The 16,270-nt window shown below is 39.1% G+C and overlaps 1 protein-coding gene across 12 annotated transcripts in view; it reads right to left on the bottom strand.

The window, feature by feature from the left end:
• gtdc1 (glycosyltransferase-like domain containing 1) overlaps positions 1 to 16,270 on the bottom strand; it is a 417,621-nt gene that overhangs the window by 350,737 nt on the left and 50,614 nt on the right. The window lies entirely within an intron of this gene.

Here is a 16,270-nt window from a genome sequence, read left to right on the forward strand (position 1 = left end):
CAGTAGTTTTCACGGATGTCCCACTTGATTTTATCAATCTTCAGGGCTCTAATCAATGGCAAACTAAAACCAAAATGCTCACTTTGATTTCTGGTATATTACATACCATTTCTCTCGACTTTTTTTTAAAATAATACATGCAACTCTTTCAGTGCAATATACAGAAAACAACAACTACCAGACTAACATTTCTATGTTAATAGAATTCTTGACTGTGTCATGCTTGATCTGATCTTAACTAACTCCAACAGCATTGTCAATTGGGATCAAAGCTGCAATGCTTTCTAATTCTCGTATTTCTAAGAAAAACGGGATCCACAAAATTACATTAATAGGCACTTGTTTCCTAGAACATGATCCAGTGATGCAGTGGAATGTCGTGCACCCATAAACAGTCTTCAGTGCACTTGACAACTTCAGTAATAAGAAAACCTGCAATAAATCACCACTCTACACTGACCAACACTGGTACTCCAAGATATATATGTTTTTAACCCAAATTTAATCTCCTTTTATATTTTAATGTTGTTGAATCTAAAAGAAAGAAAGAAATTCCAACAGGTGCATACTAAAATCTGATAAAAACTGGTGTTATGCATTATAAAATCAGTCAAAATATTAACAAACTGGTCTTTTCATTGAACACTATTTGTGTTTGACAGCTGGGTAAAACGCCTCCTTTTGCTGTGGTAGGTAGTTTCCTTCCTCACTTCCCCACACATATGTAGGCAGACTTTGTGTTCAACATGCTTTTGCAAATAGATTTAAAATATTATTTTGTTGTAAAAATGATTTATATGCTAACATAACACAATAATACCATGGCCCATTTCCTTAAATGCAATAGTTCCACAGCAATGTATTATTAGATTACTGTCCTGTCTCACCTCATAAAAAACAATAATGAACTTGCAGGTGTGTATTACGATAAGCCATGCACCTAAGGATTACTTTAGGCATTTGAACTCCTTGATATAGTACTTAAATTAATCATGCTACATTATTAAAAAGATCACATAGTATCCCATAGTTGTCTTACTGTACAAGAGCCGATTTCATAATTTAGTTAAAGGTCATGTAATTATAAATATCAGTCACCATCATCTTTATAGGGTTTTAAAATATATTCTGGTACACCAAAATTGCATTTTAAAAGAATCAACATATTATAATATTGCAGTCTTATAAAAGCAGTAGCTCCTGAGTACTGATTTGATTGTAGTCATTCTGAAATATTGTCTGCCTGAAATTAGAAAAAAATCTCTTTAATAATGATCAGACTTAAACTAATTGTTGCCTCAATTACCAATCCAAAGTGTTTTGACTAAATCATGAAATTTAAGAATTGTACCTTCCTACTAGTGCAACAATACAAATATTAAAAGGATCTTGATGCCACAGTGCTATAAATATGACAAGCCTTTGTTGGTTAACATTTAACTAGGACTTGATCCTATGTAAAAATAAATACTACCTACATCAATTCACTTTGGGCTGTTTTAAATAAACAAGAGATCAGGAATTACAAGTGACAATATTTTCAAATGTTTAACGCATTCACGGGACATTGCTCTATCCACTACTTTCACACAACTATTAAATCTACCAACCAAAGATGATAGAAAAATTGCACACAAATATGTTGAGAGTTCAGTTGAAAATATTGCCAACAGGCACAGACATTATTCAGTCATAGCTCAACTATCTTTTTCCTGCATACAGGGTTAATAAAATTGCCCTTAGTTTAAACTGTGGCACACCTGGCCAGAAAGTACAGAGGTGACAAAACCTGAAACATAGCTGCTTTAATCGATTAGAAAAAGGAAGTCTGCTAGTTAAATGTTAGTCCCCCACCCACACACCATCTTCATCTGGAAATACCACAGCTGCATACCTTACCGTTCGTATCACCAGGATGACCGGATGGGGTTTAAAAATATACACAGTTAACGATATTGCATAAAATATTAGAGCTTTAAAGTTTGTCCAGGTCATCCTGTTTCAATAACATGTGCATCACAAGGAATTGCTACAATAGTTAAGTCATTCTTTCATGTTTAGAACATGAGTTCACATGATGCCACTCTTCAAAAGTATTCACTTCGGTCAGTGGAGTCAATGTATAATAAAGCAACATAATTGCCTCAGGCTGAAATATCCTTTTAAAAAAGCACATGATTTTGTATACCTGAAGGTATTCTTATAGAGAAAAAAATTCTTCAATACAAGATGTGTAGCTACCAAAAGATTCCTGCATTATGATCCTTAACTAAGCACATTATGTTGTATCTGCAACAAGATTCCTATTACACAGGTAATCAAATTAACATATGCTTCGAATTAACCCCGTTCACTGAGAAAACTAGGACATTAATAGCAATTTTCAATGTGGGCAATTTGTTTTACACTGCAACTTTTATTTTTTGCATCACAATAAATGGCACATTTATTTGAGTAATTTTACAAACTAGACTCATTGGCTACTGATTAAATAAAAACATTTGGCATTGGAACATTTGTTTTGAATACATTCATTGGTAGATTTATGAACAAATTGTTACTCAATAATGGCAAAACATAATTTTCCTGTCAAGGTGTAGCATGCAACTGAACAGCTGGATGTGCAATGGTAACAATTCGTGTGAAACATAAACATTGTTTTGATAGGTCTCTAGGTCAAGGTCTACCAGCCCTACAAAGATACCATGCCTTTACCCTGAAAAGGAAATCATAATTACACATGCAATGTCTGGGAATCAAGGAAAAACACAAATTTTCTGAATTTTGCCAGCCTTTTGGAGACAGGCTAGGTGCTGGAAAAACTCAAAATCGTAGCAAACGGTTTTGAAAGGGAAATCTGATGGTCTTCCCTCCACCACAAGTCAGTCCCAGAAATTGGAATGACAGGGGCACAGGCTTCTGAAGAACAGGAATGGACAGTTCAGTGGCCAGTTAGTGGCTACTTCACATCATCACTGGTTTCTTCCACTGGCATTACGATGGGCCCGCACCACGAGGAACCAATCATATTAGATTACCTACAGTGTGGAAACAGGCCCTGCAGCCCAACAAGTCCACAATGCCCCTTGAAGCAACCCACCCTGACCCATTCCCCTGTAACCCACACATCCCTGAACACTACAGACAATTTAGTATGGCCGATCCACCTAGCCTGCACATCTTTGGACTGTAGGAGGAAACCGGAGCACCCAGAGGAAACCCACGCAGACACTGGGAGAATGTGCAAACTCCACACAGACACTCGCCCGAGGCTGGAATCGAACCCGGGTCTCTGGTGGTGTGAGGCTGTAGCGCTAACCACTGAGCCACCGTGCCGCCCTCAAGTTAAAGAAGCCTCAGTCGGTTCCCAGGCAAGGAAGCATGATTTCTTTGTGTGTGCGTGTGCGTGTGTGTCAGGGCCTATAAAAGAGAACCACCAGCAGCGATAGTCACCGCTGCAGCACCAATGCCACCATTGAGAGTTTACCGCTTGAGGGTTCCGAAGTAGGGTCACTGGACCCAAAACCTCAACTCTGCTTTATCTCCAAAGATGCTGACAGACTTGCTATTTTTTTCCAACAATTTCTGTTTTTGTTGCTTCAGCTTTAGCTTTCGTACTGATGTGCTAGCCTCCCCTATCATTCAGGATCAGAATATACGTGCAGCCTCTCCTTCCAGTGAGTTATTTAACTGTTCACCACCATTCACGACTGGTTGTGGCAGGACTGCAGAGCTCTGAAGTGATAGTTTGTCATGCAACCACGCAGCACTGTCTTATCATTTGCTGCTTAGTCTGTTATGCATGCAATTAGTCACTTCATTCGGGTGAATATATTTTTCGTATACTTCGTGTTGCTCCTTGCATGCCCTCTCCACTCTTCAGTGAAGCAGGGTTGATCTGTTGAGAATCCGCCCTGTTTAGAATAGTGGTAATGCTCCACATTATGGTAAGGGGTGATTCAGTTCCACAAGAACAGGGCACACCATCGATACTTTCATTTGTGGCAGGAAGACTGGTGAGGAGGAGATCAAATATTTCTTCCCGTCTCATTGGTTCCTCCACCACTGACACAGCTATGTCAGTAGTGGTGTTACCAAGCCAATCTTGGTGAAAAGCATCAAATAACCTATGCAGATTCCATTCTGCACCTTTGCTACCCTCAGTGCTTCCTCCAAGAGTTCTTCAACTTGTAGCAGGAGCACATAGCAATCAGGAGGTTTCCTTAAACATGTTTGGCCTAATGCCATGAGACATCAGAGTCAATGATGAGGACTTCTAAGACAATTCTGGGTACACCATAGAGCCACCACCAGTGTTGCAGGGACAGGACATGTTAGTTGTCCGATACATGATCTGTAATGTATGATTGTATGAGTATGACTATTTAAGGCCATTGGCGGATTAGTCTGAGACAGCTCTCCCAATTTTGGCACTAGCCTCCAAATGTTAGTCAGGAAGGCTTTGCAGGATTGACAAGGCTGAATATGTCTTTGTCATTTCCAGTGCCTAAGTTGGTGGCAACTGGTCATCTGCTTTCATTTTTTTGAGACTTTTTTTGAGGAATTGCTACAACTGATCGGCTTACTAGGCCATTTCAGAGGGCAGTTAAAAGTCAACCACATTGCAGTGGGTCTGGATTCACATGTAGGCCAGACCAGCTGAGGATGGCAGATTTCCTTCCCTGAACCAGATGTTTTCTTTTTGGCAATTGATAATGGTTTCAAGTTCATTATTAGACTTCTTAATGCCAAATTTATTTGAAGTATAAATTCCAAATCCAGCATATACCATGGTGGGATCCCAGATCTTCAATTCGGTGTCTTGATTACTAGCCCAGTGGCAATACCGTGACACAACAGATCCACCCCCACTCCTATTAAACCCATCATTCCTTTTAAGTTGCACTTGGTTACTCTTGTAAATCTTTAAAAATAGCTAAAAGGCAAAATTAAGTCATTGAAAGAGTATCACATTTTAAGAAGCCTTTTGCTCATTTGGAAAACAGGATGCAATAACAGGATTTTATGGTACTGCTGACACAAAATTAAGCAAACTTTCTTTTCCATTTCATCCCCCGGTTGATCTTAATTGCCTACATTGTGTAATTATGAAGAGCAGAGCAAAACTCAGAAAACATGTTTTTATTTATTCCTAGGACAAGGGCACTGCTGACCTGACCAGTCCCTATCTGCCCATTCCTAATTAGTTATTATTTACTAACAAGTTACTAAATAGCACTTTACATGGTTGATAGTACCATCTTTGCCATCATTTCCAGTACCTAGGTCAGTGGTTGTCGGGTTTCATTTCTTTTTTGAGACTTTTTGGTGGGTTGCTAGGCCATTTCAGAAAGCAGTTAAAAGTCAACCACATTACTGCTAGTGTGGAGTCACATGCAGTCCTTACTTGATTTGGCCTACAGATTTCCTTCCCTGAAGGACAATAGTGAACCAGATGACTTTCCTGAAAATCAACAACAGTTTCACAGTCATCATTTGACCTCAATTCCAGATTTTTTTTTAAACTGAATTCAAATTTCAGCATCTATTTTAGCAGAATTCATCTCCAATTCCCTAGAACATTACCTTGGTCTCGAGATTAATAGGCCTAGTGCTATCATCTCTAGACATCAACTCCCTATAGATCATTAGCCTCTGCCTTTAAATTGCTAGTGCAGTGACATGACCACTACATGACCCTCTTCCTCATGCGTCAATTTAGACTAGGTAGCTTTGTGATTGGGAATACTATAGGACAGTTACATGTATGGAAAATCATGAAAAAAATCTCAGATGATTAGGTGAAAATGGCTCGAAAATGCCCACTGTTTGAAAAAGTATCAAAAATCTTATTGTAACCTTTCAAGTGTTGAGAGGTAACAGGGTGGAGCTGGAGGAACACAGCAGGGAAGTTGCCATTTCAGGTCGGGACCCTTCTTCAGAAATGGGTCAAAGAACGGTCCCGACCTGAAACGTCAACTTTCTTGCCCCTCTGATGCTGCCTGGCCTGTTTTGTGCCTCCAGTTCCACACTGTGTTATCTCGGACTCCAGCATCTGCAGTCCTTACTATCCCTTTAAGTATTTATCTCAGTATACTGTTGTCAATATAATTCCAATGTATTTAGAATGGTAACGATCAATCTTCATTCTACATACACTACAGCCTTGCTATTTATATATCTTACTCTGTTGAAAGAATCGCACACCACTATTATATTCATCTGGTACAGAATAATTTATATAGCTGTTATCCAAGGCTCTGATACGACATTAATACAACTCTTTAAAAATCAGCAAGATTCTTTTGAAAAAACTATTGAAACATATCCAACCTCTGAGTAGCTTTGGTAATACTATCGTTGTGATCAGTAGGCATTACTGGATGTAGGCTGCCATTATAACACAGATTATGCAGCCAGACACAATAGGCTCACAGTATATCCTCCAAAAATGTTCCAAAAGTACATAAGAATACGGAACAAGAGAAAGTTATTCAGAAAACTCAAGAAACACATTCTCTCTTTAGATCAAGTACAATTTATTTCATTGTGACCATGACACAAATCAACTTCTTGGCAAAAGTAACTACAGGCAAATACCCGAGGAAATGTCTGAGAACTTTACCTGGCCAAAAGCCTGCCAAATGTAAAACTCCAAATATTAAACTAATTTTGCAGTGATTTCACAGACAATTCTGACCTCATTGCATTCCACAGATAAAATCACTCTTGAAACAAAATAATAAATTGTTCATCTTCATTTGCAAAATCAAAAGCATTTTCATTGCACAAGAAAAGTAGATACATTTACTCCAGACCACTACAGCTATTCTCCAATGGATCAGTCTTTGCAATCAGAAGCTGGGCCTATTGGGGTCAGGCATTCAAGAAGGTAAAAATTCAACCAACTAAATGTCTCATAAATTTAACCCTATGATTCCTGGGAGCAAAGAAAAATTTAGATTAATTATACTTAGAAGCAAATGTAAAAGTTGCCAGGAGAGAAATTCGATAGCCCCCAAAAACAGGCATGAGGATGCCAACACGCAATTAAACAGCGTCTAATGCTTCTGACGTAGGCAGCGAGCCAAACTTCTTGTGCCAGCTAATTTGCAGGATATTTGCATACAGTTAGAGCTGTTGAGTGGCTGCCTGTCTTGTCATGTTACTTAATGCCAGCCTGCATCTGTTAAAAGAAAGGTGCATTTTGACTGGCACAAACACTGGAATTGCTGACGGAAGAGTCTCTGTATGGGACAAACCATGATCATGATTCAACAGTGAAGGGCATATATTTTAATGTTCTCTAAGACATTACAATGGATACATTGGCAGAAGATGCTAAATACGACAGCTGTGGTATGCAAAGTCTAAGTTACACCTTGAGAACCTGGACACAGTGCTATAAAAGGTTCAACCCAAGTGGTGAAGGTCCATGAAGGCATCTTCAACTTGCATATCAAATCAATTGCACAAGTATCACACACTATCAACATACCAGCATGTCTACCATCAATTTCTATCATTCATGATGCATACCTGACATTCATAGCGACACCTCACCTCAATATACTTCTCATAACTGCAGGTCTGTCCCATATGGCATTGTAACAGTTAAATAGTTGATTTGTGTGTAAACAAAGTGTGAAGCCAGATGAACACAGCAGGCCAAGCAGCATCTCAGGAGCACAAAAGCTGACATTTCGGACCTAGACCCTTATGAAGGGTCTAGGCCCGAAACGTCAGCTTTTGTGCTCCTGAGATGCTGCTTGGCCTGCTGTGTTCATCCAGCTTCATACTTTGTCATCTTGGATTCTCCAGCATCTGCAGTTCCCATTATCACTGATACTATTTAACTATTACAACCATTTCATCCACAAATTGCAGGAAAATTAATGATACATTTGCTTCTCTGTTGCAGGAATGTTGGTGCACAACCAGAGGCAAATGAATATAACCAGCAAGATCGGTGGGCTGGTAGAGTTCTTTTTAAGGGTAGGAGTTTGGGGGCAGGGCTTTTCAGAAGCGTGAGAGCCAACATGGTTGCTTGTCCTTACCAATGTGCAGAAGACTTTGATTGCATTATTGAAACTACCATCACTGAAGCTGTGGTCAGTGTAGAGTATTCAAAAGGTGAGCATACCTTCAGACCTAATTTTCCTTCTTATGTCACACCAGATCCCTGTCATTGTTTTTTTCTCCTGTCAATGTGATCTGTTCAGGCAGCAGTGCAACAGCATGACATGGAACAGGAGGAACTCTACCTTGAAGAAAAAAAATACACCTTTACTCACTCTTTCACTGAAGAGCCACCAGCTTAAGACATTGATGCTACAAAAAAGTTACTGGCAACCAGGATAAGAGAATGGCTGGTATCTATGCCAACCCTGTCAGCCTGCCAGTAGGTAGATAACATACAAACACTGTAGTGGGTTCAGATAAAGACTTGCTGGTATAGTGCGCAGAGGAAGTACCAGAAAGCGCGAGTTCAATGTTAAGTCGCATAGAACAGCTCTGCATCAATTTGTCCCAGGTTGCACTTTAAACAGAAATTTGAGTCTATGCTTCTTTTAAAAAAAAATTAGTTCTTGCGCACAGCATTTTTTTTCCAATGTGCAGTACTACAATGATGCTGCCAACTCCATTTGCACATGTGCAGACTCAACGTGATGCAGTGTCTGACAATCAACACCTCAGCTTTGATTGCAGCATAAATAGAACTCATCAACATCTAGATACATCAGTGGAAGCTCAAACCTATTTAATGTAAGGTCAGCTTCCTGCCAGGCGAGCTCAATTGCCAATATGCAGATTTCAAACGTTCTAAAGGACTTGAGGTGAGTCACAGCCATCAAGCACTCAGTCCTCTAACAAATCATCTGAATTGCTAAAATGACACTCCACTTAGTCCAGCAACGTCTGTGCAGTGCAAACCTCCTGTCCTCTCGTGATGACAGCAGTCATCCTCCTACTCACCACCTGGCCGAAGCCTTTGCCATCTGTAAATCAGCCAACCCAGACTGGGCCAAAAATGTTTAAGGTCATCCTGCAAGATAATCTTCAATCTCTTCCATTAAAATCAGTAGCCTTTCACTCGGTGTCCTGTGGCCACTTAAGCAGTAATACATACTTGGACTGATAAAGACACAAGAATGCCATTTACTAAGGAAATGCATAAGAATGATTAGCAGACCAACAGTTATCCTGATATGATTATTTGCCATGTACCACTCAAAATCACAAATGAATCAAGATTCCCACCAACAAACTGAAAAAGTGCCCAGTCTACCTCAAATTACACTGGAAAGGCTAAGTACCTCAACAATCTGAATAACAGGTTAAGCAAGGAGCTTGGGGAGCCTAATGTTCCTTATTGTTTTCTCTAAGAAAACATCTCTGCTAGTCAGAATTGACTTGCTAACCAAATAAAAATCAAAAGAACTGTGGATGCTATAAATCAGAAACAAAAACAGAAGCTACTGGGAAAGCTCAACAGGTCTGGCAACATCTGTGAAGAGCATAGTTAACATTTTGAGTCCAGGCACCAAATGTTAACTCCAATTCCTCTTCACAGATGTTGACTTGCTAACCAATCAGTCCACTTTCTCTTGTGGCATAAATTGATATGATGGTTTGAAATGTTGGATACTTGTGTTTATCACGATGCAAGACAAAAAGCTTTGACCAAATGGTCAATATTCAACTACTCTACAATTTCATTTTGATCAATTTTTACTTCCCTATTCCTTGATACCCTTACCTAACATGCAACAATTTCTGCTTTTAAATTTCAACTATGGTTAGAATAATAAAAGATATGTAGCAACCATGATGTACAGGTCAGCTGTGATCTAAGTAAAGGCAGCTCAGGCTTAAGGAGATATGCAGATGTGTGCTCTGCCTCTATTTGACCCCTCAGTCGTTCTTCATGTAGCTGTCATTCCAAGACGGAACTCTTGAAACCTATTTTGACCTGTATTTAAGGGTATTAAGCCTTTTCTTAAGAATGTAATTTCATAACAAAATTTTGCTTATTGATCAATGAACAGAAAACTAGTTCTAAAGATGATAAGAGCAGAGAAAATGGGCGCAGATCATCAGCTTTAGAACCCAGGTATTAATTTCAGCACCAATCATGAACTAAAACCAAAATGATAACAAGCATAACAAATTCCTTAATACACATGTGTACGGAAAGTACATTGAGAGATCTGGAGGCAGTACTTCTCTTTCAGTCAAAATACTTGGAATAGATATACCAGCCAATTGTCACATCCTGTGGAGATCTGGCAGTACTGAGAGAAAAAAAAAATTTGTGGGGACACAAAGCAGAAAAACTGTTACACACACACATTTAGCAAGAAAAATGATTACTTCCAAGTTGAAAACAAGCAATAACTTATTTTTCAAAGCTGTGAACCTCCTGAGAAACTGCACAAGTGAGCTTTGGAAAAAATAACCACTACCTCAAGCTGAAAATGTTATTTTTCAAGCAATCACCTGTCTGACTATGTTTCCACATCAATTGGCTTTATACTTGAATTGTGTCATGGGTACCATTGAGTGGGTTGAACAGCATGATTTTAGTGTGGGCAGGGAGAGTCCACGTTCATTGCAAAGGTTAGCACGTTATTTGGTTTCCGAGAACATGCTGTCGTTTCACTCCTCGAGTTCATCCAGTCAGAATTGAAATGAAGAAACATTTTCTGTGGCAGACCTTCCCTTGGAATGAAATTTAACAAGCAAAGATCTTAAAACCACAACAACATGGGTATCGAATGAACAAACTAATCTACAGCTACTGATAATGTTCAACTGTATGACAATATTTCAAGGCATTTTGAAAAAAGCCACTCTAACGTACGAGCATTTTCAGCCTTTATACAGCACCTCACTCATGTAGAAAACAGTAAAGACACAAGTACACATTTTGAGTCATCTGGGAATCTCAAAGGAGTATTTTATTTCTCACTTTCCTTTAGATTATTCAGAGCTTCAACAAATCATTCATGAAAAAGTAAACAAGCAGCCTAGCTTGATGACTGTCCATGACACGCTTATGCAACCTACTTGCAAGAAAAAACCATTGTGATTCACCTGTGATTGTACTCTTCCCACCTGTGGTGAAGAGCCACAAACAAAAATTACCATTAAAAAAGGTGCAAACCCACATCCTATAACCCACATCACAGCATATTTATACCTATAGTTCCATACTACCCAAGGTGTTAATCATCAATCTTGCTGCTAAGGAGAAAATAATAGGAGTCACCAAAAATATATTTTTAAATGTATACTGGGTACAGTGCAAGAAAAGAAATTATTATGAAAATTCACCATTTCTAATCTACATTGTGATGTAATTTCATGCAAATGGAAGATGGTTTACATTAAAAACTGACAATGTATAAATAGTGCTTGTTCACTTATCATAATACTTTGTCAATATAACTTGAAAATTAATTCTTTCACTGTCTTATTTTAGAAGTCACGGACAGTGTATTTTGTATGCAAATTTCAAAGGGCCTCAGCAAAGTAAAGAAGCAAGATTATTCTTTAGCTCCTGATAATGCTCCCCCTGAGAAATTGAGTGTATGTTACAGGTTTCAATGGAAACACATTATTTAAATGACCAAATTATTCAAATTAATTTCCCTAATATGGCTTAAATTTAATCATGGTCCAATCCAGGCAACTGTTACTGAAAGATTAGTACACGGCATCTGTCCCATCTGTGTACTGATCGCTTGTACATTTCTTTTGAGTACTACAAGCAAACTAACAACTACCACGAGTCAGAGATAATAGGAACTGCAGTTGCTGCAGAATTCGAGATCACAAAATGTGGAGCTGGATGAACACAGCAGGCCAAGCAGTGTCTTAGGAGCAGGAAAGCTAACATTTCGGCCTAGCTGAAGGGTCTAGGCCTGAAATGTCATCTTTCCTGCTCCTAAAATGCTGCCTGAGCTGCTACGAGTCCCTTTGTTTATAAGGGGATGCTAGCAGTCTTAAATAGTAGATTTTTTTAAAAATGATAGAAACGCTTAGCAGGGCAGGTGGTGTCTGTAGAGAGATGTTTCACGTCAAAAAAGTCATTAACACAACTAAAAGATATCAGAGATGCAACAGGTTTGAAACAAGTAGAGAGGTTGCGAAATCAGTGGTTATTAGTCCACATGTTTGCAGGACGGAAAAACAATAGGGAATGTCTGTTGTAGGGTGAAAAGCAGAAGACATTAAATAACAAAATGGATGATGGCGCAAGGCAACTGCAGGTGATAATCAGACAAGAATCAAGACTTTGGTATAAGGACCTGTAAACAGCAACAGCTGAAACGCTGCCAGCATCTGCTGTCCAAGACAGGAGCAGAGATTCCAGTCAGAAATTGATGAACTCAATGCTCAGTCCAGAAGGCTGTATCAATTCTCTAACCAAAAGATGAGGTGCCATTCCTTGAGTCTCAGAAGAACAGGGAAGAGGACAGAAGACAGAGAGATCACAGTTGTTTGTCATCTTAGTTCTCCCTCTCACTCCGACTTGCCTTTTACAATGTGACGGGAATGAGATTGAAAAAGAGGCATGCAAGCAAGGGGAAGTTAATGGTTTTGATAAAAGACTAATATTGGGGTTTTAAAGCTAATTCTGGGTCAAACATATTGAGAATGGCCTGGTCAGTGTTTCTGTGGGCAAGTGGTCAATGGGGCAGAGCAATATTTATTACATATCCAGAACATAATGTATCAATTTGCAACCCACAAACACCATTCACCTTCACCTAAATTGAAGGGAATATTTACTTTTGATAATTTAATATTAGACAGACTGACTAATGGCTGAAGGTTGTGGGTAACAGAGGAATTAAAGAAGTAGAGTAAGGAGCTGTTGTGGTGCAGTGGTGGTATCCTTACCTTTGAGCTAAGAAGTCCGAATTCAAGTCCCACCTATTCAAGGAGTGTGTAATAACCTCTCCGAAAAGACTGATTAGAAAATAGGTTTAAGAAAATTGAAGTGGATTGTGTAGCTTGCTAACCATCCAGAAGCTAATTCCTTGCTTGTGGATAATACTCATCACCATTGGGCTGAATTTAGATGAAGAGTGTCAAGGATAAATTCTCGAGGGACTCTAGAAACTATTGCTACAGGTAAGTTGGTAATAGAATTGAATCACATTCACTCAGTACTCATGCACAATGGAGGAGGGGTAAATGGGTAAGACAGAGTGTTTATCCTTTTACAACTTTTCAGATGCTAAAGAAATGTGGGGGAATAACACAACACAGTCAGAGGACCAAGGGATTTCAGTTGTGACTGTTTACTCATATTGTTAGCAAGACAGAAGTCACAGACAAATGATTCAAGCCAAGAGTTTTGCGGAACAAGGACAAAATGATTGGGGACTGACAATATGCATAATAACCCAATGGAGTCCTTATTTGAGAAGATTGATGGGGAGCAAAAGTTGGCTAAGGGTAATTCAAGATAGTAGATTTGCAGAATGAAAGATAGTACCTGAGGAAAGCAAACCATTTAAAAAATGTCAACAGGTACAAGAATCACTAACAGTCATTAAGTGGTCAGGAACTGAGTGGCTTGGAATGACGTCAGTAAAAGACAGATCATTCTGAAAAACTGATCTTGAAGAGGGCAAGGAGGACTGAATTAGGTAGAGTGGACAGGAAGAGACAAAGTGTTTGACAACACTAGTAAACGGAGAGAAGCAGTTGACAGCAGAGGCAGCTTTATCTTAAAAGCAAAGAATCTTTGGATATGGCGTTGGAGGAGACAGTGGTGGGGACCAGAATTTTTGTATGTTGTCCTTGTGCTCAAGATATTGCTAGATCTGATTGAGTTATCTGGTGAATATGATATCCAATTATGCTGAAAATGGCCGAACCAATAAATAACTGGGCCAATGATGCTAGTTGTGCTGGACATGGTTGCCCAGGTCTATAATGGCAAAGAAAATTTATATTGTGGTTGGTATTAAGGACTTTTCATGCCGTGTAATGTGTTCCGTTCATGTGATTTCACTGTCACTGGAATTTGCTCTATTCATGAGATTCCTGTGTACTGTAATTCTTCTCCATTACATCTTCAGTGTTCAGTCTTAAACAGCGCAGTGTGTCTCGGTCTAACCTGCACTGCAAATCTGATCCAGACTTTCAGCATACAGCAACAGGCATACAATAGCAAACTGTCTATAACAGCCATCAAAATCATGTCCTATCAACTTCAGCTAGGAAGAACAAGAAGATGTAACAATGATATAAAAGAAAATTCCAAAGACGTACAGGAGCAGAGGGACTTGCACAGTACACAAATTGCAGAATGTAGTAGGGTAAGTTGAAAAGCAGTTCATAAAGAATACTGGGTTTCATAAATCAGTGCATAGCCTTGTTAAATATTCTCTGTAATATTAGTTGATATTTATTCTTTCATGGGCTATGGCAAGCCCAGCATTTGCTGGCTTTCGTAACTGCTTGAACTGAATGACTTGCTCAGCCATTTAGAAAAAAACTTAAGAATGAATCTTTTTTCTTGTGGATACAATGTCAGGTGCAGCCCATGGCAAGAAAGGATGGCAAATTTCCTTTTCTAAAGAAAATTACCAATAATGTCAAGGTCAGTTGTGTTTAGAACGATTGAATTAGTGAGGATATAAAATGAGACTAGATTAGATTCCCTACAGTGTGGAAACAGGCCCTTCGGCTCAACAAGTCCACACTGCCCATCGAAGCATCCCACCCAGACCCATTCCCCTACAACCCACACACCCCTGAACACTACAGACAATTTAGCATGGCCGATTCACCTAACCTGCACATCTTTGGATTGTGGGAGGAAACCCACACAGACACAGGGAGAACGTGCAAATTCCACACAGACAGTCGCCCGAGGCTGGAATCGAACCTGGGTCCCTGGCGCTGAGGCTGCAGTGCTGACCACTGAGCCACCATGACGCCCAATTTTGCCCTCATTGCTGCTAGAACGGGCCTACAACAGATAGTGAGAGAAGCAATGTTCTTCAGGGCACAGACAGCAGTGGTGTTAGTGAACTAGTCTTATTTATAAACTTGAAGACCTCCATCCAGAATATATTTTTGTCTTCTTGCTGCTGTCAGTTTTTCTTTCAAGTGATGTTCAACAGAAAAGTACTGATCCATCAGTCAGCTGACAGATGGGAGTAACTGATTACCACCAGAAAACCTGTGTGCCCAAGCTGATGCTGGGAGACTCCAAAGGGAGTGTCAACTCTGGGACATTTCTTCTTCTCTTTCTAATAACTAACTGCCTGAATCCAGTTTGGCCAAAATTTCCCTTCGACAGGGCTGGATGCAGACCTGTTACTCTAAAAGTCCAAAATGTAACCATTTAGAATGTACCTCCATCATCTAAATACCTAAATTAGGATAGACAGGTAGACAGAGTACTTAGCAAATCCAACAAGCTTTACTATACAGTTAATTGAACTTTTGGAGCCCTATTTACATTCTTAGTTTAAGATCAATAGAAGGTTCAAACAATTTTGCATGGAAATCGAACTAGCAGTGTGAATGTGTCATGTGAGCCCAATTTTCCAAAGTCAGAATTGAACATTTTTTTTTAAATTTAAGAACTTAAAGCTTTAATGGTCTTGGATAAGTAGTACAAGAGAACCTTCTAATTTTATGCCAGTAGCTCTTATGAATTCAGGATCCCAACATCTTATTAATAATAATATTATAAACATTCTTCTCGATCCTTCAATAAACATTCATCTCAAAGGAAAAACTGTGGCTTTGTTACTTATTTTTAATTAATCTATAACTAGTGTGAACACTTACACATTCTGTCATAACAAAAATAACAGGAAGGCCTGTTTATAATTGCAGTTCATTATGCGATCAGTAGATAAAACACCTATTAGCAAACCTATATTAAACACAATTTGGATGTTAAGATTCCACTAAGGTCCCACTCCCACTGCAAGTTCAAACGGAGATCAATACAGCTCCAAGTAGAACAAGAGGTCCTGGGTATAGTAAATAGGAATGAGGAGAAAACAGCCAGACTTGAAAGCTAAAGTTTGATAAACCCATTTATGAAAATAAGGAATCTTTTGGTTAGGGAAGGTGGGTGCTAGAGACAAGTCTTCCCACTAGCTGCAAATGAGGTAACTTCCCAATGGCCCTTTAAACCTCAATGAACCGCAATGGGAAGATGATGTTTCCAAAAGCAGAAGAGACCAAGTCCTGAGAGCACAGTCTTAGAGTAAAGGGAAGACCCTTT

The sequence above is a fragment of the Stegostoma tigrinum genome, chromosome 7 (assembly GCF_030684315.1).
Source record: "Stegostoma tigrinum isolate sSteTig4 chromosome 7, sSteTig4.hap1, whole genome shotgun sequence".
In the NCBI taxonomy this organism is placed as follows: domain Eukaryota; kingdom Metazoa; phylum Chordata; class Chondrichthyes; order Orectolobiformes; family Stegostomatidae; genus Stegostoma; species Stegostoma tigrinum.